General features: G+C 49.4%; 1 protein-coding gene across 6 annotated transcripts in view; it reads left to right on the forward strand.

Annotated features, from left to right (window-relative positions):
• NIPBL (NIPBL cohesin loading factor) overlaps window positions 1-24,373 on the forward strand; it is a 2,053,700-nt gene that overhangs the window by 1,505,477 nt on the left and 523,850 nt on the right. The window lies entirely within an intron of this gene.

Consider the following 24,373-nt stretch of genomic DNA (forward strand, 5'->3'; position numbering starts at 1 on the left):
ACTCTGCCCAAAAGAAAGTGGCCTCCAACATACGATGATAGTCTATATTGCCTTCTGTTACTTTAAATTCCCTACAGTTGTCAAACAATTGATTAAAGGTGAAGATATAGTCGGTCGTCGATAATGTGTGGCCTCTCTGCCAGGTATGCCTACTAGGGATATCGCCCTGGATATTGCCGTTGGTCTGACATAAAGCTACACCAGGCAGACCCTCTATCGTTTATCTCTTTTTCTGAGGCACTGTTCCCTGTTGTCCTTCGGCACTGGGAGTTAAGGTCGCCCATTATGATTAACTCATCATCCGGGTACCAGACAGTTATCCCCACCAACAGATCGGACAGACAGCCCAAAAAGTGAATCAGAGGGGTCGAAGCAGGGTTTCAATATAGATTAATTATAATGCAATTGTGCCCCACATCGGCCATCTTCTTTCAGCTTGTATCGCCAATATACCATTGACATCATTAGACAGCAGGAAGGAAGCGCCATAAATCAAATTGCTACATAGTCAATAGGCCGCCACTAGAGCGTCCCTTTATCCCTCTCGAGGCCATCTGCTGATAGGAGGAAAAACCATGTACATTTAGAACGTAGGAGGCCAAAGTTTCTTGAAATGCAACCACATGAAAGTTCTGCAAAACAAGACTTTTTAGAATGTTCTGAAAACACACTAAAGCCTCTTGAGTTCCATGACCAATACCTGCTCCAGTATTCCCAATTTGAGAAAGACTTGGGATATGATTTCCGGAACACACTCCCACATGTTCGGAAGTGGCATAGATGATTTTACATAGTTCAGCTGGCACTCAGAGGGTATTTTCTTCATAATTTGCAAGTCCTCCTGTTTATCTATATGTGGAAGCATGGTTGATATATGAAAACCTCTTAACCAGTCATCCTTTGCTCCTAATATAGTTTCAAGGGCCAATTTTGAGTTCATGCGAAGCTCTGCCGTATTTGACTGGATGGGAAAACTCAGCTGTTGTATATCGGTAGTAGAAAGGAATGTTAATACCCTTGAGCAGTTTAAGGGAAAGCCCTCTACAAAATCTTTAGATTTATTGAGGCGGAAAACTGTAAAACCTGCATGCGACTCTTGCGCGACTTAAGGCTTGTAGGTTTTTGGTTCACCGATCTTACTGGTGCTTGTCTGAATGAGTCATTTTCATTTCCCCCTTCATTCAACAGCTTTTGATTGTTATTATTCTTTTGTAACGCCTCCTTTGCTGAGGATCCTAATTGAGGTTGTTCCCCCAACAAAGAACAGTGGAGGAATTAGCAGAGCTCTTATTGAGCTCCAAGTTCTGAGCAGTGAAATGACTTCAGAAAAATGGGGGCAATTTTCTTATGTGGTAAAGCATTTTTCGCTTGATTTTTTTTCATTTTCAAAAAAATCGGAGCAATCTTCCTTGGTGGAAGGACTGGTTGTTTGACTGCCAACTGTGGCTTTAAGAGCTTGCGGGCTGTTTCCTGTAGGATCTGGAGTCACTTCTTTGTCACCAGGCAGGTTTTTTAAAAAAAATTTCCAACCGTTTGGCTCCCTCCTTTCAAACTTCCTTTCTTTGGGGCTTCTGAATTGACTCCTTTCTGATATATTTTTTAAGCCCCTTTTCAACGTGTCACTTATTTATTTAGATCCCTTGATTCGTCTTTTCCTCCGTTTCCTTGTTTTCCCATTAGGTATCTTGTGTGTCTTACACTCCTCGTTGTACTCATCCAAACTTTCTTCCATAGCTATTTCCTCCTCACAGTAATAGTTAGTACCTCATCATCCGCTAGTTGGCCAAATGAATTCATTCATTACAGATATCGATAGAGGGGTATCCTTTGCTTCATAGTCTAAAGAGGTTGGTACAATTGGCTGCATACACTTTTATACAAGCATTTTTAGACCCCACTTTTACAAATTCATCCATTTTCACGTTCAGTTTAGCAATATCATCTTTTGACAGCCTGTTGATTCATAAATAAGTACATTTTCCCGGCTTGTGTTTCCTATATTGTAGTCAGGACATTAGTAGTTTCTCCCTTATAATCATTGATGGCCGTTCTTAGGGCCGTCATAGATGGATCGCTCAATTAGAGTTCTTTTTTGACTGATACTGTTGAACTTCCAGTTTAAGGTTTTCAAAGACCCTAACCAGCGAGCTCAGTACTAAGTTAAGGGCCACTATAGAGGTGGAACCTAAGGCAGGGTCTTTTTCTTCAGGCAACAGACTGGTACATCATTATGATTAGAGGGAGAGAAAGGGATTGAGGGGCGGGCTCTTTCCGCCTCTTGCCAGATGGCTGATATGCCATTTAATTCATACAAGGTGTTTGTGGGTATTGATAAGGTCCCCTCTCTTACCCCCTCTACTGCGGAAGGCAGATTTTCAGCGGTCCAATTCACCGTCTGAGGAAGTAGATGGGGAGTACCCTGTTCCTGATCTCGGAGGAGGGGGGTAGGGGAGCAGATATAGAACCCTCTAGGGTGGATGGAAAATAATTGCCAATTGTGGTCTTCATTGTCGTGGCCGTTAAGGTGTAATTCAAATTAGAGGGGAGTGTTTTTTTCAGCACTGGGTTTATTAGTGTAGAAGCACTAGTTATCGCCTCACTCCCGAGATTTGGTGGTATACCAGAAGTTGTGGGTTCTTGTAGGTCATTTGCAAAATAACTCTGCAATGGAAAAAGCATCCACCCAACCGCCTGTTTGTATATGGCCTGAATGAAGAGCCCCCTTGCTTCGAGTTTATGGAATTCAGGGAAACATTTGTCAGAAGTTCTTTTGTGCTTGGCCCTTCAACAATCGCCGCACTTCGTAGGTTGTATGGCTTTGACATGGTTTTTTATGTCTAAAAATAAAATAAGACGCGTAAACACCAAGGTTCTTTTACTCTGAGTATCTCAGCACCAGCTCCACGTCTCTGAGCAGTGCAGAGAGAACAATGTCAGCAGAGCGAAAATCACTCATCCATCCGCCGCCCAGCCTAGAGGTAAAACGCTTGAGTTTATTAAATAATGAGATCGATAAGCGAAGCGGAGTGGGTGAGTCAAAGGTCCAGACCCGCAGTCCTCACCCCCGCGGTCACTGCTCTGAAGCTCTTCCCCTCAGATAGGCGTACCGACCGCTGTATGCACGCCAGCGCGTACCGATTACTTCTCTAAGCAGCCCCTTAAAAATGTGGCACACGTTGCTGCTTAACTGAATGTAGACAAAGGGCACAGAAAGGACAGACTGCTGTATCTTCGGCACCGTACACTAGACACAGAACGCACTGCTATACATCGCAGATGCAGAGAAACGTGGCAGCAACCTGATCATGTCCTGTCCGAGCTCCAACAGAAGAGATTAGAGAAATGGTCCTAGCAACGTGAAAGAGCGTGTCAAGCCGCACTGAAGGAAAGCAAACAGCCGCCTCCGACACACACTTCCCTTTCCTTTCCATTTTTTCAGAGTCCATAGAAGAATAGGCAGCTGAAGATCTGAAGAAGCCTCCTGGCGCAAGTCCCAACAACACTTCCTGCTTCTGGCCGGTGAAGCCCTTTTGGACTACCCATTCTCTCTTAATTATTGATCTGCAAAACTATATGTAGTGCTTCAACCCCTGGACTGATGGAACCAACCAATCTCGACGTGTTCTCGAGAATCCAGCCGTCCTGAGGCTTCGGAAGTGACTATGGTGGACCGTCCAGCTCTACAGTTGGCTACCTTACCATAACCATCACCGTTCTGCGTTTACGCCCAGAAATGTGGTGGTCGCCAGCTTGTGGTTTAAGTCACATCCCTGTTAATTTCAGCTACCGGGCCTCAAGGGATCATTTCGTGGAGAAGCGTCTTCAACCGCGACTGGGAGGATTCTTGCAGATGTCTGTGTGCGGTGTCTGTCGCTGTAACTCTCCATTCACCATCTTGTGAAGTGTCCTGAAGAGGCCTGCATACGTGAATCGTGCATTTCTTCTTTGCCTGGGATTGCCTCAGGACCTGACGGGAAGAATGCTTGCACCTGCAGCTCATGGGCCCCTCTTACCAGAACCAACAGTGGAATTCGGGTTGTGGCAGACTCGAGACCTCTAAAGCTACCAGCTACCAAGCTCTGTGGAGCTCTCTACCAGGCGGTCCACGGAGGGGCGATAAAGTTGGTCATCCTTGTCGGCCCCAAGGATCAAAGGATTGTCATATTTACATCTTAGAGTTAGTCCTTAGCACGATCCAGCATGACTACTGGCCAGCAGGCCGAGGGCTTTGTGCCTACCAGTGTGCTCTCTGAAGTCGACGTTTCTGTTTCGGGTTTTAGTCCCAAGGCGTGTCCTCCCGTGTCTGAGATGGGACGGGGCCTTCGTGCCCTGCCCCCCAGGGTGTGGCCAAAGGTCCCAAGATGGCGGGTAAGCATGTGGCGGAGCCTGCTAGGCCGTTGGCCATCTTGGATTTGAGTCGGAGCCCTCCCGTGCTCTCGCCCATTGAATGGGCCTTTCAAGAAGGTTCCAGTCCCCTTCCTGCTGGAAGCTGCGGCGGACTGTATGGTACAGGTTGTTGATCTCCTCAGGGTTACATCTACCCATCGCAGCCTTATGGCTACATGCCTCATGCGCCTCAGTGGTTCGATCAGGAGCAGAGGCCCACCACCTCGGAGGGCACGCCCACTTGGGACCCGGCAGCTTATGAGGACCGCTTCTTCGAGCACTTCCGTCCCCACCCCTCATGCGTTCCCTGCAGATGACAGGGCTCCTCAAGGATTTAGCCTCCCCCTCAGCAACCGTTGGATCTATTTCCAGGTCCAGACAGCCCTCAGTCTGTAAAAAAAACGGGGGGGGGGGGGGGGCCTGATGACGAAAAGACGACAAACCCTCGGCATCTGTTAAGGTGTTTCATGACCGCCTTCAGGGTCTTCGAGTTCTTGAGGGTCCCCTGCCAGAAGAACAGAAGAAGCCCACCATGTGTCTGGATTGTTAGCAGAGGTTTTGGACTAGCGCACCACAAGCCTTTCTGGCATTCCGCTCCAGAAGGATGTCCTGCAGTTTGCGTGAAAGGTCTGGGAGAAGCCCAGGACCAACTCCCAGATGAACAAGTTGCTAGACGACAGGTTCACGCTGACGGATGAGGAGCCAGTCCTCTGGGCCTCCCACCTCAGCCACTCTTCGGTGGTGGCTGCGGCCTCACTCTATTCTAAACCATCGTCTCGTTCATCGCGAGCCTCCTCCAGTTGTCTATCCAAGGAGGACCAGGTACTTGAGTCTTTGGGCAAACTATGCTACTCCATCTCGGGGATGCATTTGCAGCAGGCCAATGCCGATGCTGTTTTAGCTGCGGCTAACCAGAAGCTATGGCTGGAGCTCGGGGAGTTTCTGCCTGCCCTTCCCCTGAAGAGGCAAGCCTCCTTCAAGGCCCGTCTGGGAGATGCCTGGGCCATTAGGTAGGACCTCATGGAGTCTTCGGTCTCGCACATCGACACAGCCAGCAGAGGGGTGCGGGGGGAGAATGAGGACTGCGTGGATGCATGCCACTACATTTTACTCTGATCTGCAAGAGCGGAGCCTAGATCTTCCCTTTGAGGACTTGGACCTTTTTCATTTGTCCACCGATGACGAGTTGACAAAGAGGACCACCTCTACACAAACTGCCAAGTCCTTGGCCATCCTGACTAAACCAGGGCAGAAGTCCTTTCCTCAGTCTCATGGCAGGGCAGACTTCAAACCACGCGCTTTCACCGTCTTCAAGGGGTTTCCGGACCACGGTGCACAGAGGCTTGCCAGGTTACCCAGCGACAACAGGAGGAAGCAGCATTGGACTTTGTATGTTTTTCCCCACTCCTCCTCCACTGCTCCCGCCAAGAGAGTGATGTCTTGGTCGGGGAACACAGCTCCCAAGAAGGAGGCTGGCTGGTACTCTTCAAGGACAACTATAAGCGTTATTCAAGAGACCTGGGGAGACCACCAGGGGGCGCAGACGTAATGGCAGCTTAAACCTATGTCTCCCTCTCCAGAGACGAAGATACATAGAAACAACAGCTAATATGGAACATACTTGAGGTGCTGAGCACACGTTATTTTGTGGGATTACTTCGGGAGTCTACAGACATTAGCGCAAAACCGCGGGCAGCATCTAGGTAAACGCAACTTTGTAAGGAGAGCGCCCAGTGCCGCCTTGACACCCTCAAGATGGCAGACTCCCACCACGTTTGAAGCGGAAGAGCTGAATGCCACCCCCCTGGCGTGAGCAGCGACTGATTGGGAAGCTCCGAGCCCGTCTCCTTCGACCAACTGCATTGCAGAGGGGCAGAAAGACACCCGGTAAGGAGTAAGGAGGAGCGCGAACTATTCGGGGCACATCACGGGAGGTACAGCAGTGGCACCCCCGCCAGCCTACCGGAAGCTTCACACGGACCCCCTACTCTGCAGCAGGAGCTCGTAACCAGCTGTGGACACGGGCCCTCCCATAAACAGAGAGGGGGCTCCCGGCAGCAGTTCCAGCGGACACTTGACACCGTGAGTCAGCTGTCCCGCACAAGGGTGATGACACCTGCAGGTCGTTACTAGACCTTTTAGAGCATAGTGAACTCAAGGCACTCTATGCTCCTAGCCCTACATGCCCATTGCATCGCATAAGCGCATGAAGCGGAGCACACTCGGCTGGGAGGCCACATCAATCAACTGCAACTAAATCAAGAAAGGCGGAGGCACTTACAAATTGGCACTCCGCCAGCCCAAAGAAGGACCTCAACAGCGCCTGCTCTATCTCTCAACCACAATTGCCCCCACGTTGATATAACAGATTTGACAGGTTGCCACAGACCGCCACAGTGCTCTTCCTTGTTGCTTCTTCCCTGTGGTACTGAAGTGCGTTACACAAGGAAGACCAACAAAGCAACGAGGTGTGCACTACCGGAATGGGAAGGCAGTAGAAAGTGTAACTGTGGGCCACATAACAAACTCCTTTGTAAGCAACAAACACAGATAGACCAAACCCACAGCACAGCCCCGACTGGCACAAAGTACTCCGATCAACAACTGAAATCCCACCCTGGGGGTCTGGCAATTGAACGTGCGGACACGCGCATAAGAGGAAGGGTAAATCTAGAGAACCAGTAGTATAAAGCACTCTTCGCACCTTGGGGTGCGCCAATCGACTCACCACTCTGAGACGCCACCACCTGACTGGACACAGTACTTCTCAAGGTAACAGCCGTCTGCCAATCCCACCAACTAGCAAGATAGATCCTAGAACCCTAGCAACACTGCGGAAGTTCAGTCTATCAGGCACGGTAATGGAGCTGAACGATGCACAGAGCGCTTCAGAGATTCCAGGCAATGACCTTGACAGTGCTACAAAATCTGACATCCGGTTCCTCCTGGGTGAGATTCGGTCGATCAAAACCAGCCTCACAGAGACTGTCAATGACCTGCAATCAAAGATGGCCAAAGTGGAAGACTGATTAGAGGCTGTCAAGAGCAACCAGCATTCAGGGGATATTACAACAATGCAGTATGAAGCCAGCTCTTAGACGTGGAACAGAAAGAACGAGATATCGAGTCTAAGATTGACAACCTAGAAAACCGGGAGCGATGATCCAACATAAGAATTATAGGTCTGGAAGAAGCGCAGGGGGAAACCTCAGCTGGTCTAGAAAGCAAGGTCAAGGCCCTAATACTGTCTCTGTATGATGAAGCGTACACTCCCGCACTCCAATTTCACAGGGTGCATAGGGCCGGTGGCCCATCGAGAGGTCCTCGCACTGTCCTCATAAAATGCCACTACTACACGCAAAGACAGGATATTCTACTAAAGGCGAGAGACGGACACAATAGAATTCAAGAGCTCAAAAGTAAAATTGTTCCAGGACCTCTCATCAATTACTTTAACCAAGAGAAGAGGAAGTTGCCCCCTCACAGGATGGCTGCAAGAGAAAGAAGTGCGCTATCGCTGGGGCCACCCCTTTTCATTATCATTTGAGTTTGGCGGCGAGGAATTTAGGTTGACCTCAGTGGAAGAAGTGGACCGAGCCCTTCAGCACCTTCAGCGTCCAGACGCAAGCTCAGAGTCTGATTCCCAGAGAGAGCCTACAGGTCAAATACGAGACTCGGCGCCAAAACCCTCAAGACGTGGCCGGGTGCAACAAAAATGGAAGTACAAGAGACTAAATACTCCCTGAGGAAAGCGCGTTGTGCTCTTGGGCACAGTAGCTTCTGGCAAGGATCCTCCAAACACTAGTGTCAGTTCCTGTTACTTCCTGTCAACAGTTAAATGTTCAAATGTACCTGCGGAGCAGTCTGACCTCACGCGACATGTTGTTTCTACAGAGCACACATGTTGATATTCACAATTTTTCTCTGGAGAGGGGCCTCGCTAGTGTGGCCCTTCTTGGTTTAGGGCGTCTCATTTTTTCTTGGAAGAGAATGCTCCTAGTAGCATCTCTCAGAGGGTGGGGGGCGGCAATCAGTAGCACAGAAAAAATATTTTGATCCACTATGTTAAGCTACGCATGACAGTAACACTAATGCAGCCTAGCATCCCTATCCACAAGGAAGAAAGAGGTCGTTCCCCACACGGACTACGGGGGGCGGGGCAGTTCATACAATTCAAACTAGCAGGCATGGCTTGGCCTGATGGCAGTCTTTGGATCCCTAAATGTTAAAGGTCTCAATTCACCGGAAAAAAAAGCCTATGTTGGCTCGACAGTTTAGACAGTCCAAATTGGATGTATTGTTTGTGCAAGAGACAAAGTATACTCAGGGCGGAGAACGCAAGGTCGTTGTAAGGGATATGGGAGACACTGTTAGGGCTTCAGGCCCCCAGAAGAAAGGCAGGGTAGGTATTTTATATAAAAAATCCATAGGACTCCATATAGAACACATACACAGGGACCCCCAAGGGAGATATGTGTCCCTGAAAGGGAGGCTAAGATCACGCATGGTAACTCTACTCTGCTTATGTCCCCAACCAGGGGCAATCCAGTTTCTTCGAACCATTGTTTGACTTTTTGGAGGGGTCGAGGGAGGGCACTCTGGTTTGTGGGGGAGATTTCAATGTGGCAGCGTAGCGAGAAAGGGATTGGTACACTGTAGGACAAAACATGAACCCCCCCTCCCCCTAACTGTCGCCAAGGTAACAGATTCCTAAGCCAGTTGAAGGAACACCACCTAATTGATACGTGGCGTACAGCCCACCCAGAAGGAAAGGCTTTCACTTTTTTTTTCTCCAACAACCACCCCTACCACCTCCACGCATCAAACTTTTTCGAGAATAGATTATCTATTACTGGGAGCTGAAAACGAATGTGCCGTCCTGGGATCGTCCATAGAAGTAGTGGCCTGGTCCGACCATGACCTATGTACATTAGACCTTGACCTGGGCCCCTTGCTAAGCCGGAGCGAAGGTGGGTTTGTATTGACTTCCTGTGCAGGGACCCGCTGTTCAAGGAGACACTGGTGGAAGCCATGACAAGTTGCTTTGAAATTAATGACGTCAACGGGATGTCATTGAACACAGTCTGGGAAGCCGGGAAGGCCACGATAAGGGGACTTTTAATAGCAGAGGGGGGCAGCCAAAAAAAAGACTCAGGCATCTCAGAGTGGGAACTGAGAGCGGAAATTCCACACCTAGAACGAACCCTAAGGTGCCATCCGACTCGTAGCAAAGATCTGGTAAGTCAGATTAAAGGCCTAAGAGGAGAATTAAGGGACATGGCAGGGCAAGGCTTTGAGGCAACTTAAGTACCTTAAGCAGAAATGTTATGAGAAAGGGGACAAAGCCCATACGATGCTGGCTAATCGTTTGAGAAAGCGAAGAGCTGACAGAGCAGTACACAAAGTAAATGATGAATCTGGTGCCCCCTTCACATGTCCGCTCAAGATAGTATGTCGATTTTCAAGGTTCTACGCTAATTTGTACACAGCGGAAGGAAATGGTCACCCGACGGCAATAGGATATCTAGACGCTCTCCCTTGCCCGCCAATAACTAGAGATATGTTAAATGACCCAATCACCACCCTAGAAGTTCAAGGAGCTATTTCCAACTTGAAGGCAGGCTCAGCACCGGGGCAAGATAGATACATGCCAGCCTTTAATAAATCCAACAGTAGCACTCTGACCCCCTTCCTCACCAAACTCTTTAATTCGATCCTATCGACCGGCCGAGACCCCAAAACATTCACTGAATCCACAATCGTTGTTATTCCCAAAGAAGGCAAAGATCCCCTAGAATGTTCTTCATACCGCCCGATTTCCCTTATCAATGTTGATGCAAAAATGTACTCCAGCATCCTGGCGGCACGCTTAGCGGTAGTCCTCCCTCAACAAGTCCATTCTGATCAGGTCGGGTATGTGAGAGGAAGGCAAGGGGCAGACAACATCCAGAAGGCCCTAGACCTTATGGCAATGTTTTGCGGAGCCGGCGACAGCCCTCTCCTGTTATCAATAAACGCTGAGAAGGCGTTTGACCGCGTAGAATGGCCTTTTTTACGAGCGGTATTGAAATAGGCAGGGCAGGGAGCGGCATGGATCGAGGAAGCTGGAGCGCTGTATTACCACCCAGGCCAGAGTCTCGATCAATGTTACTACCTCAAAACCCTTTATGCTCACGAGGGGCACAAGGTAGGGTTGCCCACTTCCCCCCCTAATCTATGGTTTAGTTATTGAGCCATTCGCCCAAGCCATTAGGTCATGTCCCTCGATTCACTGTATCCCTAGGGGGGCAAGGTTTATAAATTGGCCATGTTTGCAGACGACATCCTATTATACCTCACCCAACCATCAGAGTCTGTCCCTGCCTTCTTTCAAGGACTACTCTGATATGGGGCCCTATCAGGCTTTCGGGCCAATCTACAAAAAACTATAGCAGGTCCCTTAAAGTCAAATGTAGAACTACTAGAGCAACTGAAAATGAACTGGCGATTCCAGGTGCAACCCCACTCAGATATTTGGGGGTAAATATCACTGTTTCCCTCTCGGAGCTCTTTGAGGAAAATTATGTTCCTCTATGGAACGCCATCCGAGCCGATGTAAATAGATGGACCAAATTACCACTATCCTGGGCAGCACGCTTTACCTCTATAAAAATGAACGTCCTGCCAAGGTATCTGTTCCTGTTCCAATCCCTCCCGATAGCCATTCCCGAGTCATTCATGGCAGAGGTAAAACGCACATTTCTGAAATATCTATGGGCTGACAAGAAGCCCAGGATTCCATACGCTACACTGATTCAGCCCAAAGAGTCGGGAGGCATGGGATAACCGGACCTGGAAGAGTATTATAGCGCATCCCAGCTACATGTTCTGCCAGACCACCTTCCTGAGAAACAGTGGGTAGCCATAGAAAATGACATCTTCACACCCGTCACACTCGGGGAATGGTTGTGGGTCCACTTATCAGCAATGACCCACGCAAGGTGTCAGTTCATGGACTTCCCCCCTCAATTGCATTTGGGCTCCCCCCATCCGTGACCTGATAACTGAGGTTCATTGCTTTCAGCCATGGTATGAAGCTGGGCTTGCGCAAGTAGGCCAAATGTGGAAAAAAAGGCTACGCCTCTCCTATGAGGAATTAAGGGAAGCTTTGCAGGGCAGTGCGGTCTCCTATGCTATTTCGTCAGCTACGTAGCGTTTTAAGTGATGTAAGGTGGGGCACCTCTCTACTGCCCACTTACCCTATTCGAGCAGATACTTAGCGCCCCCCAAACAACGAAAGGTCTGATTGAACGAATGTACAAGGCTTTGATTACAAGAGTACACCTGAAGCGCCCAATATCGGAAATCAAGTGGGAGGCGGATCTAGGTCTCACAAATCAGCCGGGGGTTTGGGAAGCCATAAATAAAGCGATGTGGGCATCATCCATCTCTGTACAATACAAAATGCACAATGCGCGCCTTCTAGTGAGGTGGCATTACACTCCCCTACGGCTGTCTAACATGTACCCGGACACATCCCCCACTCTGTTGGTGAGGCTGTGGTGAAAGGTGCGACAGTTGGCATCAGTGGTGGGATTGTCGCGAGGTGAAAATGTATTGGAAAGAGGATCTGGGGTGGATTCAAGTCATAGATGGGATATCTCGAATCCCCACCCCAGACTTGGTTGTTCGGAGTCGAATCGGAAGAGGACAACTCTAATGTGACACTCACACGCATGCCACATAACTTACTACTAGCGGCAAGGGTCTGTCTAACTGTCAAGTGGAAATCGCCCTCCCTCCCCATAAAAAGAGAATCGTTAATCAAAGCTCATGCCATTTATGAAATGGAAAGCCTCACAGCTGCCGTGCAGGAGTAAAAATAAAAAACAGACCTGATATGGTTGCTCTTCTTAGAATTTTATAGAGCATATTGGGATTCTGCAAGACCAATTTACTAGGCCCATCACTGTGAATAATAAGCAATGCTGATGAAACCACCCCATGTCGCCCATCGACCCTCACTTGTGGGTAGAATGCCTGAAATGTTGTTTATGCATGCAATGCGCATTATGTAGATCAAATGGTGCAGAGTGAAGCACTGCCTGTTCTGTCCGGCTTATGCTTTGTGTGGTATTAAGCGACAGTGGGGGGTGTGGAAGGAAGGGGGGGTGTTGCACTCGACAAGTTTCAACTTTTCTCTCGTTCTTTTATTTCTGTTGTTTTCTACTCACAATCACCTTACGATTACTATACTGGCTTGTGATTGATCTGTACTGTGAAGTAAACATGTGCCGAGTTGCACTTGTTGGAAAATAATCAATAAAAATTAATTTTAAAAGAGACTTGGATCCTTTCTGTGGTCTCCACAGGCTTTAGTGTTCCTCTTCCTTTTCCTCTACCACCCTTTCCACTACGTCACAGAGGGGTCCCAGCTGCTTTACGGCAGATCCTTTCTCTTTTGAAGATGCAGGTGATGGCACCGGTTCCTCAGACGGGCTCCAGTTTCTACTGCAGGATTTCTGTGGTATCCAAGAACAACCAGGCTGGCCTGAGGATAGTCCTGGATCTGTCATTTCTCAACCTGTCTTTACTGCTTGAACGCTTCAAGGTGATTAATCCTGCGCACATAGCAGAATCTCTGTCCGCAGTGGACTTGATGTGTTCCCTAGACCTCAAAGATGTGTACCTTCATGTCCCCATTTACCAGCCTCATCGGACGTTTCTGCGATTCACGGTTGTCGTACCGCTTCCAGAACAAGGTGCTGCGCTTTGGCCTCAATTCGGCCCCTCGTATGTTCATGAAACTGATGAATGTGCTGGATGGTCTCCTCTGCCTGCAGGGCCACCACTTGTAGCCTTACTTGGATGACTGGCTAGTCAGCCAGCTCACCCGAGCGGGTGTTGCACTCCTGCCAGCGGCTGGCAGACGTGCTTCACCATCTGCGCTGTTCCCTCAAAAGACGGAAGTCGCAGCTGGCTCCTGTCCAGGATTGTCTTCCTCGGGGTGCGCTGGCACACGGCTGTGCAGCGGGTGTTCCTCATGCCTGAGTGGCTCCTTTCGCTCCACAAGGTGATGGGGCCTTTTCTGGTCAACTCGACCACTTCAGCATGGTGGTTCCATCTTGCGTGCTCACAGTGCAGCACGTCCGCCTCAAAATGAGACGCCTTCAGCTCTAGCTGGCAGCCAATTGGGACCAGGAGACTGGGTCCCAGTCGTACAGAGTCACAATACCCCCACTCCTCCTGCCGTACCTTCGCTGGTGGTTGATTGGCAGCAATGTAGCTGTGGGACCCTCCTTTACCCAGCCAGAACCCCCTCTGGTGGTGACAGGTTCCTCCCTTTCTGGCTGGCGGGCTACCCTGGGGGCCAACTTGATCCATGGCGTTTGGTCCGGGGCAGAAACCATCATGCATATAAAACAGCTTAAGCACAGGGCAGTGGGCCTGGCACTCAAGGTTTTTTTTGCCCTTCATCAGGGACAAGGCGGTTCTGGTCAGGACGGAAAACTCCACGACTGTTTTACCTGAACACACAGGGTGGCACCCCTCTCTCCCTCCCCCCCCTCCTTTGCATGGAAATGGTTGTGATCTGGGAATGGGCCTTGATGGAGAGGGCATTTGGATTTCAGCAGACCACCTCCCCGGAGACATCAATACGGAAGTGGACCAGCTGAGCCGTTTGAGGTTCACCCACCTACGAGTGGGAGTTACACATCAACTCCTTGTTGCCCCTGTTCCAGCGATGGGGGTTTCCGGATCTGGACTTATTTGCATCTCCTCTGAATTCCAAGTGCCCCCGTTTTGCTTCATGGACAGGGTGGGGTCTGGGAGATGCCTTCCAGCTCTGCGGGCACAGCCGCATGTGTTAAGAGTTCCCTCTTTTGCAAATTTCGGGTGTCTGCTGGCTGCAGCCTCATCCTGATTGCTCCTCCCCACTGGCCGTCGAGGGCTTGGTTCTCGGATCTGCTGCAGTTGTGCTCCCAGTTGCCAGTACATCTTCTGATTCACAGCAAGGGCTTCCTGACTCAGAAGGGCGGGGCAGTGGAGCAGGCTGGCCCTAGCGGCTTGCTCACTTTTCAGATGACAACTGGGACATCATACAGGAGGCCAGGATGCTGTATACTTGATCCCAGTATAAGAACAAGTTTATTAGGTTTTGCCACTAGGCTCGCAACAAGCAGCTGTACCTCATCTCCTGGTCCTTGGACGGCTTGTTGGCTTTCTGCGCACATCTGGATCGCTCTGGCCTGCAGGTGGATACCTGCCGCACCTATTTGGCGCCTACAAGAATTCCCCATAGCACTTTTTTTCAGCGGCCAATCTGCTGGTTAAGGCTCACCTGTTGAGAAAGATTTCCCCTAGGTGCAATTTTCCCTCCATTTCTGGACCCCCAAACTTTTTGCTGTTGTTTGGCTTACCTAACCTGACTTTTTCCAGTGGAGCGCAGCCTTCAGCTGCACTTCTTAAGCCCCCTTCCTGAACAGCTACAGCTCCCTGAAGAGAATTCACTTTTCGCTTTAAGCAGAACTACCTGTTAACACACTCCTGTACTTTTCAGTATAAGGCTCCCCACTTCTTAGCGCTGGACTGCATAAGATAGGGAGTGACTTCGAAGAACTGTCTAATGCAATATCTGTGTGGCACTTGCCTGTTCTGTTGCAGGTTGTGGATATTTTCCCCCGAAACGCTGTTTGTATATATGTTACATAGTGAAAGGTGTGCGTGGTAACTATTTTATAACTATTGTTTGTGTTTAGTTATAAAGGCCTATAATAAATGTATTTTTGATGTACACCTGTCTAAGAGTAATCTGTGGAGTTATGCTGTGTGTGCTCATTGTGGGCTTCCGATCAATCTCACCCCTCCTGAGACTGTCTGGACCACCTGCCAAGCATCCGTAGTTTGGTCTGGTTTGTCCAAATGGTTCCCCTGTTCCACTAAACTAGGGTGGCCTCCTAAACTTCTGCCCACCAGGTCACGGTTTAGAAATCTATCTTTACACCACCTCAAGGGGCTATCCAGGCTTTTTACTCTGGTGTATAGGCCGCACCCAGTCTGGGACCTCAATGTTGTTCTCGCGGCCTTGCAGCACAAGTCCTTCAAGCCTATGGCCTAAGTAGACATCCAGCTGGTGACACTAAAGATGGTGCTGTTGGTGGCGCTCACTTCTGCGCACAGTGTCAGCGAGCTGCAGGCATTGTCCTCATGCAAACCCTTCACCACGTTTCATAAGGACAAGGTCATCTTGCGCATGCATCCGAATTTCTTGCCCAAGTTGGTCTCCATTCCATTTGAATCAAGAACTCTGCCTGCAGGTGTTCTTGCCGAATTCATAGTCTGGGTCAGAAAGGTCTTTACATTCCTTGGACTCAAGAGAGTCCTCACGTTCCATCTTTCTCCTTCTGGAAGTCTGAGGCATTGTTTATCACTTTCGGGGGCTCGTCTCATGGGACTCAGACTTCCAAATCTTCTATTGCCCTTTGGCTGGTCTAGGCCATTTCAGATGCGTTTAAGTACGTGGGCAAACCAGTTCCTGAGGGGACTCATGCCCATGCGGTCACAGCTTACGCCATGGCCCTCGTGTTTGAGACATGCTTCTTGTCATCAGCAGGACTGCTACTTCGGCTAATCCGTCAGCCTTCTATAAGCAGTATCCCCTGGATACCAGTTCGGGGTGAACCGTAAGTCACCCGAGAAAATATTTTCTGAACATTAAAATAAAGGGATCTGAGCCCAGAAGAGGGGGATCTGTAGTAACAGAATAGGGATCGGAGCCCGGAAAAGGGATCTGAGCCCTGCAGAAGTGAACCAGGGTGAGACACCCGAATTCGAAAAATATAAGAAAATAACTTTATATTTTGTTTTGTACTTTAGGTCCTCTGAATCAAGAGACCATGATGAGAAGAGACTTGGGCACTGAAGGCCCTGATGCTGGAAATAAAACTGTATTCTCGTGTCGAAGATGCCAGAGGGTGTGCTGGGCTCGAGTGAACCGCCTTTCCCCGTGCTGAAAACATGGCAAAGGGTGGCCAACACTCCGAACATCCTGACTTGTCATTTTGTGAACACTTCTTTTTCATGAACATTTCTCTGCACTATTTGTAAATTAGCAGTAGGGATTGACAATAGATTTTTTAGTGTAGGCCTTTTTATATTGACAAGACTCCACTAGGACTGCATTATTATTTGATGGTCCTAGCTTGCTCTCATCTTTAGATTTAGGTTTAGATAGGCGTTTGTTAGGCAGAAACCTGTGCAGTTCCCTTTGGGAACACTGCAAAAGATTTAGGACTACAGGTGTTAGCAGTAAACCCACTTGGTAGCAGTCTGTACCACCCAGATTTACCTGGTAGCTGTGGCTGAGCAGTCAGACTTCCCTCAAGAAGAGTTAGGCAGTATGCAAAGTATACACAATGGGTACTCAGATACAATAATACAAGCAAACACTGACCAGAGCTTTGGTATCAAAGTATATAATTATTTATTTAAAAACACACTGTTTGAAACACTCCAGCACTCTTATTGTAAAACACTCTAAACACAGTTACTATTATAATATATACAACCCTTATTCCTTATCAGGTAAGTCTTAGTTAATACCACTTATTTCCAGACAGAGGTGAGCGCTTAACTATAGGTGGCACTCCAATAAGTTCATGAAGAAGGGAGGGAAAAAGACAGAATATGGAAAGATACACCACTCTAAGATTTAGGAACACTTTTAGCAAGGCAGAAGAGCAAAAGTCACGTGTGAGCCAAAGTCCATAGGCTGGGCTCACTCTTAGAGAGAGCAGAGCACAAATGCGCCCAAGATCACACAGTTACACTAGGCTTTGAAAGTCTTGCAGAGAGTTCGAAAAGAGTTTAGAGAGGCTCAGAAAAGTTTAGCCAGGGTGTCCCAGGCTAACCCAGGTTCGAAAGCCGGGGGCTAAATCTACCACGTACAGTCGGTGGCAAGGGAAGCCAGGCGGAACACGGTACCTTAAGTGGGAAGGATCCTCCAGCGGTGGCAGTTCCTGGCAGCGGGTGCAAGTCTCGGCGTCGTCCAGGGGAAGAGAAGATCTAGACTTGGAGGAAAGGTGAAGGTCGTTGCACTGCCAGGGAAGAAACCAGCCGCGGAGTTTTCCAGTCAAAGGTATTACCCTTTATTTCGCGGTCGTGGTAAAACATGGTATTCCGGTTGCCGGGGTGCTTGGCACAGGCAAGGCGGCCACGAGATGTGTCGGGAAGGCGAAAAGACGGTGAAACTAGTTCTCCCCACCAGTCAAAGGAAGAAGACTCTGGCGGGAGATCTCCTCTGTTGTTGGGAAAAGTGGTGAGACGGTCCAGCAGGGCTCCACCGGTGGTGTCGTCGTGGCAGGTCGGCTCAGCTTCTCCCTCGTCGGAATCTTAGGTCCTGTGGCGACTTCTGAAGTTCGTCCCCAAAGCCCTGCTTTTATGCAGAAAACCCCCATTCACTCAGCCTAGCTGTCACTCAAGCATGCTAAGTGGTGAGCCGGCCGGCTCACCACTTGTGCCAATCAGGACGGAGTGCGACTTGAGTTGCCTAGGCAACTCAGTCCAGGGTGCCTAAATCCCCCTCCACCCCTCCTAAGTACCCCAGACAGAGTGGCACCACTTTGGAGGGCTTCTGTGGAGAAGCCCACCAAAAAGTGGAACAAAGGGCTCGACTTGGGTTGGAGTCACAGAAGAGAACACAAACGCCATTTTAGAACCGAGTTTTGGCAAAAAATACCAACCGGAGAATTAATAATAATTAAATAAACCGGCGGTATGTTCGAGGCTATCGTAATTAAATAAATAAAGATAGTAGCCTCGAACAATAGGAAAATACCATAGAGAAATATTTGCGGTTGAATATAAAAAGTAGTATCCACTGCCACCAGCCAAAACTCGATCAGGGGGGACGGAGACGTGCCCCCTCGACTAACAGACCCCGGGGCAATCGAATTGCCCCAGCCACTACGTCCACAATATGATGGTTTGTACTGGTTCTGTTCAGAATTTAAGACTAGTAAAGTCAATGGTGACTTTACATGCCCTGGGAGACAGTAGTCAGTCCCAGGGTATGGCGTCTATACTGGGGGGGGGGGGTCACTATGACACCCCTGTGTTACTGCACTTAGGGTGCTGTGTAACACACATCACAAAAACACATGAAGCCTAATGGAGTAAAAGACCCCATAGCCCATTAAACACATCTAGAGTCAAAGGAACACACTCAAATCATGTCCAAGAGTGAGGGTAAAAGAGTCTCACTTTTGGCAGGAGAAAAGAATAAACCCCAAAAATCCAGCAAAGCTGCTGGGGGACTCACTAGGTTAGGAAATTCAGCCTAAACAGAGAATTCCCCCTAACAGTTTATCACACCCCTTTGAAAGTTCAATAAACATCCTTGAACTGCGGTCACCTGTGTCTGTCTTACCTCAATATCATGCCTTCCTTACACAACCCATCACTGTGTCATCCAATATCACCACCCGAGGATTCATAGGGAGAGACAGCCCTGTGACCACCTTAATTCTGGACAGCACCTCCTTCCAGAAGAGACCCATATTTGGACATGTACACACCATGTGAAAAAGGGAAACTGCACAGCACCCTCGCCAGCAATTTGACGAGTAGTTTGCCGAAACAGAAGTAGAGTCTCTCTGGTTTAAGGTACTACCTGTAACAAAACGTATAGGCACAATCCTTAGCGGTAACAAATCCAGAGGATTTATGCATTCTTGTCCAGATCCGCATCCATACTTCGTCCTTTATTGGGCCACCCATGTCCTCCTCCCCCTTTTCCATAAACGGCAAGCGTGCCACTGGATCCCCTGTAGCCAATATTCTGTATATCTGTGGGACATTTCCTCAGGGAACCCACCCCCAAACTGTCAGATCAAGGGCATTCAGCAGCCTCTAGTGGCCCCTGATTTTGTGGGTTGGTGAGAGGTCCAGTGACGCAGCTGTGCATACCGGAAGTGTTCATCCTCTGGTAGGGTTAAGGCTTCTTTACACTCTTGGAAAGTCATCGGGCAACCCTCTTTATACAGTTGCTGCAATGATTCCAATCCTCCGCTATCAAGTCTCGAAGCTCCTAACATAACACCCAGGTTGAAATAACGGATTGTTTCAAACAGGCATGAGCGGACCTAACCCTTGAGGCGCCCCCCACTTACGCAGAGCCCTCCGCATGTAGTAAAACGTATTCTTAGTTGTGGTCAGTAGCAGGAAACATGGGCCGATACCAGGGACTTTAGACCAACGTATGGGTGGTGACCCAACCCCACCGTTGACTGGACGTGCTCAATAGGTTTCCATGCAGGCTTTACGGCAGGATCCGCCCAAGTGGCCACTCACGAAACTTGTGCAGCAAGATTATAGCGAAAGACGTCCAGGACACCCAGGCCACCAACCCCACGGTTCTCATTACTTTCCGAGATATTCTCGCCTGCTTTTTCCCCCCAATAAATCTAAGGATCTTCCTGTGCAATGTACTCAACTCTGAGTCAGTTATCCCAATTGCAAACACTAGGCAAGCGTATAGTAGACGACGTAAGAGATTCATTTTCACTGCAGAGGTCCTCCCAAACCATGATAGATCCTGCAGCCTCCAATTATGCCGATCATCAGACATCACCTGAAAAAGCAGCGGAAAGTTATAGCGGAACACCTCAGAGATCCTCCAGGGAATACGCACCCCCAAATAAGGGATTGAATCCCGAGACCACCTTATAGGTGCTAAAGCCTCAACAAAAGGCCTGTCCTGGGTGCTTAAGGAGACATCCAAGCCATGCGATTTATCAAAGTTCATTTTGAAGCCTGAAAACTGCCTGAAGCTATCCAGCTCCTCCAGCAGGCGAATCGGAGAGGTGCAGGGCCTTCGTAGGGTAAGCAAGATGATATCAGCGTACAGCGAGATCTTGTAGCTGGCACCACCCAATACAATCCCCTCTATGCCTACATTAGCTCTAATGCCACAGGCAAGCGGTTCCCTGCTCAGTGCAAACCTCAATGGGGAAAGCGGGCAGCCCTGCCTAGTGCCTCTGGTGATTGAAGGTGTGCACGAAAGATGCCCATTAATACAAAGCGAGGTTGGCTGGTCCTGTTAAATAGCCATCACCCATTTGATGTAACCAGGTCCAAACCCAAATTGTTCCAAAACCCCCTAAAGAACCCCCAACTAACCCTGTCGAAATTTTTATGCACATCGAGTGCAATGATTCCCTTTTCAAACCCCTATCTCTCCCCACCTCCAACAGATCGAGGACTCGCCTCACATTGTGAGTACTACGACCCAAAACCCAGTCTGATATTCACCTAGGATTATAGGAAAGACTTCCATCATGCGACGGGCCAAGATTCTGGCGAAGAGCTTCAAGTCTATGTTGGTGGGGGTAATGGGCCGATAGGAGTTGCGTAGTTCCAGGTCTTTCCCCGGTTTGGGGATTACTACTGTCGTAGAAGTACCCATGGTAGGAGCTAGCTTGCCAGACTGCCTGAATTATTTAAAAAGATCCACCAAAGGGGCAGCCAAGAGAGAACAAAACTTTTATAAAAGGGCGTAGTGAACCCATTTGGACCCAAAGCCTTATTCTTCAATGTCTTAATGGCCCATTCCACCTCCGCCAGTACAATGGGAGCCTCCAAAGCCTTCGGCCGTCAATTTTGGTAGCTACACGTCCCGGCCTGGTCTGTAGGCCGTTCCCCAGTGCCCCGGACCACCACCTGAAGTGTTCCCCAAATATTTGCTGCTTTTCTGCTTACCCTCTTTGCAGGACTCCCTGCCCATCCTGCAAGGCCAACAGAGCATTCAGGTTCTGCCTCTTATTTTGTTTGGCTACCAGGAGCTTATTGGCCCGATTCCCATTGGCATAGTAAAATGGTTTTGTTTTTAACATAGCTTGAGCTGTCCGCTCAACCAGGTGTTCCTCTAGTTTCTTACACGCCACCCTCAGTGCTCGCAAAGCTTGGCAGGACCCTACTCTCTTATGCTCCTGCTCCACCTCGCTTTCCAGCCCCAGTCGGACTATCTGCCGTTCTCTAGTGTGCGCATCAGACCTGCTGATTTATTCCCCCCGAACCACGGCCTTCATGGTGTCCCACACAATACCTGGGGATGGGCCAAAATTCCTGTTTTCCTGAAAGTGATTGGTAATCACCGCATATGTCTGGGTCTCGCAACACAGGATCATATAGCCTCCACGGGCGCTGTTGTGTCTCTACCCGACCCACGATGAATATGGCAATTGAGACAGCTGCGTGATCAAACAGCGGGTGCGTGCCAATGTCCGCCCCACTGACAGTGCACTTGAGATCAGCAGGAGATCCAATCTGGGGAAAAAAACATACACATGGGAATAAAAGGAGTAGTCTTTCTCCTCGCCATGAAACAGCCTACAAGCATCTACTACCCCCAGCTCGCGAAGGAGAGACCTAAAGGCTAATGCATTCTTAAAGTCCATCCTGGTGGGAGGCAGAGTTTTGTCCAGCAAGGATTAGGCACCAGGTTAAAATCACCACCCCTCCACCCCCCCCTATTAGAACCTGGCCCTCAATAAAAAGGAGCACATGCGAATAACACCCCCAGGAACCGGTCTTGCACAGCATTGGGGGCATACAGGGAGATCGGGGTGAAGGGGCGCTTCCAAAGCACACATCAAACAGAAATGAACCTCCCCTGGGGATCTTGTAGAACCCTGACACTGGATATGGGGATCTGGTCCCCGATTAAGATCGCTACTCCCCTCTTCTCCCCACCAGAGGCCAAAAAAACTACTGTGGAAACATTCGAACCCGCATCTGTTTTTCATCCTGCACAAGTAGGTGTGTCCATGTAAGAACACAACGGACAAAGACGTTTCCCCCAGTTTTCGCAGAACAGATTTCCTTTTCATCTGCGAGTTCAATCCCTGAACATTCATGTGCCCAATTTTAACAGGTCTCTTCCCCCCTCTGATCCCCCTAGATCAGTACTCAACACATCAAGAGCCTAATTGAACCTCTGGCCATTTCCACCCCAATGTCAACTTCAAGCATCCCTATCCATGGCTCATGTGAAGCCTTGCCGTTCCCACAGTGAACTTTTGTAATACCAAACCCCCCTTGCACGCCCCCATTTGCCCCAACCAATTAACAACAATGCTCAAACACAAGCAAAAACCACACATTACCAGGTACAATTGGGCACCGATTTGGAGGACATATTGGCACCTCAGCTATGGACCCTACCTCCCATCACACCCTATTCACTTCCTCCCATAGCCCAGCATCCACAGCATAACATCACCCCACAGGCGTAAGCCCCCATCCCAAGTGACCACCCCTCTCCCCCAGGGTCGAAAACCCAAATTCACCAAGGTGATCCAACACAGACAGCTCAGGTCTTTCTGACTGATCCCTTCAACCTCCTCCCCTTTTCCCCCTTTCATCCACTTCTTCAGGATCTCTGTACCCGAACCGGAAACCCAGTTCAGCCCCCTCTGACCCATCCTCTCGGCCCCCCCCACAACCCACCCCGGGATCCATCCGAGCCTCAGCCTCTATAGGCGTGCGAATGGTCCACCGCCTCCTTTGGTGAGCAAAGTGGAGCACAGTCTGGGAAACCCATCTGTAGGACACATCTATGGTTCGCAACCATTCACTTGGCCAATGTTGTGGAGGTCAGATCTTGGAAAAAAGAAAAACGAAAGCAACATGTTCCGGAAAGGAGATATTTAGGACAGGCTGCCGACATAAAGCACTCTCGTCAGCACATCAGGGGGCCTCTCCCGGGCTGAAGGATTCCTGGTTCTGGTGCAATGCAATCTATCCAGCTCAAAGGTCATGTCTTCAGGAGGAAACGGAAGAAGTTTGCCACAAAGTCGGGGAGCTTGTCATCCTTTATTCCCATGGAGATCCCATAGAGTTATTCCTACAAGAGCGATTTTCCCCATCCTGTTTGTCTTCCATGGCGTCACAGCGCGCCTCCATGGTGCCAGCGTGTCGGAGCACTTCCCCCACATCGTAGGACTGTTCGCATAATTTGTCCTACTTTCGAGACCCTCTGCTCAGCCACAGAGATCCTCTTATCCAGCGCAAGGATCTTGTGTGAGAGTTCTTCTGTGAATTTCCTTACAGATTTCTATTAACAGCTCCTGAAGGTCCGCCTTGGTAGACATGTGCGCGAGTATAGTCTGAAGGGGGTCGGCTTCATGGACCTGGGCCGTCACCACCTCAGTGCGTTTATTCTTGTCGGCTGACTGCAGTATTGCAGATATGTCTCTGTGGGGACATCACGTGATCGCGGGAGCGCGATCTCGCAAGATCTCGAGGCAACGATATCTCGCGAGCCCGCGCTCCACGGGAGAATGTTGCCACCACAATTGGCAGAGCCCCAGACCAAGTGGTCGGGCGACAGCGCTGCTCCTGTTGAGGAGCCATTATAGTTGGGGCTCACAGAAGGCTCTGAGCCCAGCTTCAAGGGCATAAGTCCAATGCCACAGGAGGCCACATGGGGGCCCTGGAAGCCTACAGCGTGCCATCCATGAGCACACCCTGCCTCCAGTGAAGTAACTGGGAGGCCCAGACAAAAACTGTGAGTAGACCTCCCTACCCTGCCTAAGGACAAGTTATGCCCACCAGATTGTCTTGTCAATAAAGACAGTTAGAACCCACCTAAGCGTCCTGTCGTCCTTAGAGGCCACTACAGTCTCCTTGCTTACCAGGCTTTAGTGGTTTAGCCATCATAACAACCAGGAGTCAAGCAGCCTGAGAACAAAAACACTGAGCCGACTTTCAGGTGTTCACGGGTAGTTCTGCAGTGTAAAATGAGCAGCGGAGCCCTAGAAGCCACCAACCATATGTAGGCTACTTCCTGGAGAGTCCTAAGGTAAATTGCTGCCGAGTGGACTTCCAGATCCCAGCCGCCAATAGTCACCTCTGCACAACACTGGAAAAGTTGCCTTGTGGGATTGACCCTGGCTTCAACGCATCCTGTGGTTGTTGAATTTTGCAGCAATATGTGATGTTATGGCAA

Source organism: Ambystoma mexicanum, chromosome 6p (assembly GCF_040938575.1).
Source record: "Ambystoma mexicanum isolate Mex_15411 chromosome 6p, UKY_AmexF1_1, whole genome shotgun sequence".
Classification (NCBI taxonomy): Eukaryota; Metazoa; Chordata; class Amphibia; order Caudata; family Ambystomatidae; genus Ambystoma; species Ambystoma mexicanum.